Source organism: Mustela nigripes, chromosome X (genome assembly GCF_022355385.1).
Source record: "Mustela nigripes isolate SB6536 chromosome X, MUSNIG.SB6536, whole genome shotgun sequence".
NCBI lineage: Eukaryota > Metazoa > Chordata > Mammalia > Carnivora > Mustelidae > Mustela > Mustela nigripes.
In genome coordinates, this window is record NC_081575.1 from 89,263,523 (window position 1) to 89,265,976 (window position 2,454).

The following is a 2,454-nucleotide window of genomic DNA, read 5'->3' on the forward strand; positions in this document are numbered from 1 at the left end:
GGGGGGGGGGGTCTGGCTCCAAAGGCTCTGGAGTCAGAGGGGCAGGACTGGCCTGTGTGGGACGGTCCGAGCAGATCTGGGAGGAAGCCAAACTCGGTCAGAGCTCACATGGGCCCCTTAGTCGGGAGGAGCTGGGAGCTGGGATCAGAACCCGCCATGCCTCATTCATGGTTTGCGTGTGCTATGCTCCCAGTAACACAGCACATGGCTCTGAAGTAAATACAGTCTCGGGTGGAAGCCGGGCTCAGCCAGGTCCAGATGAGGACGTGCAATCTGTGGCAGACATGGCCAGTCAGTTGCCCCACTCCGTGATTTCTCGGTCATTCCGCTGTTCATCTTAGTGGGGAATAATCTTGATTGCCATTTCCTTAGTATGAAATATTAGACTGGGGGAAGGCAGAACCTTTGGAAAGAAATGACAGTGAAGCTTCTGGAGTGGGGAGAGTTTTCTCGCAGGTGTCTGGTGTTTTGAGTCCTTCAAAAGCCAGAAGAGAGAGAGAGAAAAGCCAGGGATCTTCTTGGCATGAGGGGGGAACGGCTGAGGTTTTCCTGGAATGTTTCTAGATTCTTCTTACTGCTTCTCCTGGGAACAGAGTCTGGAGGGGAGCCAATGTGTTCCCGCATCTCAGAGTCCGTGCGGTGCAAGGGAGAGACTTGGCCCTCTAACAGCTGATGACGACACCCCCACACCCTCCTTTGCTTCCCCAGTCAACTCATTCCAGGCTTGCTCCCAAAGGTCGATGAAGGAGTCGGGACTCACCAGCGGAGGAGAACCAATTATACACATCTCTCAACTCTGCAGTCGGCAATGTCAAGTCGAGAGCTTGAAATTGGGCCCCGGTGGGAGTATTTACACCACAGAAATGGGCAAACACTACCGACAGGCTTTCTCCTCCCCCGGAGCCCATTGTTAAATGTTTATCATAACATTGTGGCTGCTGAGGGATGCGTCCGTGCGTGCCGTCAGGTCCTTAGAAGCATCTTTCTTGGAGTTTCTTGCAAGTCTACTGTTCTGCTTGTAAAGGCAGAATGAGACTTTGTGAGCAGAGTGGGGTGGATATGGGAGAACCAAGGGGTGTGTGTGTGTGTAGGAATGAAGGTGTTATACTATCCCATGTTTGTTCAGCACCCCCTCCCTTTTTAAAAGATTTTATTTACTTGAGAGAGAGTGAGAGAGAGAGAGAGCATGCATGAGAGAGAGCACAAGCAGGGCCAGGGGCAGAAGGAGAGGGAGAAGTAGGTTCCTTGCGGTTCAGGGAGCCCAGTGTGGAGTTGGATCCCAGGACCCCAGGATCATGATCTGAGCCCAAGGCAGATGCTTAACCACTGACGTACCCAGGTGCCCCTGTTCAGATCTTTAAAAAAAAAAAAAAGTATTTCTTTATTTGGAAAGAGACAGAGAGAACATGAGTGGGGGTAGGAACAGAGGGACAAACAGTCTCCCCATTGAGCAGGGAGCCCGCATCGGGACTCGATCCCAGGACCCTGAGACCATGACCCAAGCAGAAATCAGACCTTAACCGACTGAGCCCCCCAGGTGCCCCCACCTCTTGATATAGAAAAGAAGCCTTCAAACACTTCATTTTTAAATTCAGCACGCCCTGGGTGAGGCTGGGGGCCGCTCCCTGGACAAGGGACCAGTAGAAGGCTGGGGATGGCGGGAGTGACTGGATCTGCAGGGGGCTGTCCCTATCTGTCCTTTCCCATGGAGTGCACGATTGTCATTCACCTCCTGAAAAGGTTATAAATCTACGCAGTGTTGAAAAGCTCCAGAATGAATGAAATGGAATTAGAGGTGTACCACGTGAGAGGGCTCTGTGGGCTGACCCCCCTTCACCTCAGGTTTGGGGCTTTGCCAACACGACGAGAGCTCCAGGAACTCACTGAATGAAGGAGTGAGGGGCTGGAGGTGCAAATAGTCTTGCATGCCTCTGTTCTCCTGTATTTTCACTCAGCGAAGCTTTCTGGGTCCCCCAAGCTGTGCGGGTGGACTGCGCCCCCATGACTCTGTAGGTCCCCCCGCCGGGGGAAGCCTTGCCCAGGTTATGGCTTGTGGCCTCACCTACGTGGTCCGTGGTCCATGGTTCGAGGGCAGGGTCTGGGTCCTCAACTCCCCGATCCCCTGCTCTGCCCTCGAGAAGCCCATCGTTAATTCCAGCGGGAGCTGCCGCCGCCACCCCCATCTCTCCATTGGCATGATGTTGGCAATCTCTTACGGAGGAAGGAATAATTTTGTCTCCTGTCACGTAGCAAAATCAAAGCGTTTGGCAAGCACGAAGCCTGGGAGGCCTTTACTGCCACACGTATAATTAGAACTTTGGGCTAAACCTATCCCCGAAGAGCAAAACATTACATTTTAAGGCACATGCTTTTGGATTTATTTATTTTTACTTTTTTTTTTTTCTTCCAAAAAAGCTGTTCCCTTCATTCCCTCGGATGACATCACGGCTGAAC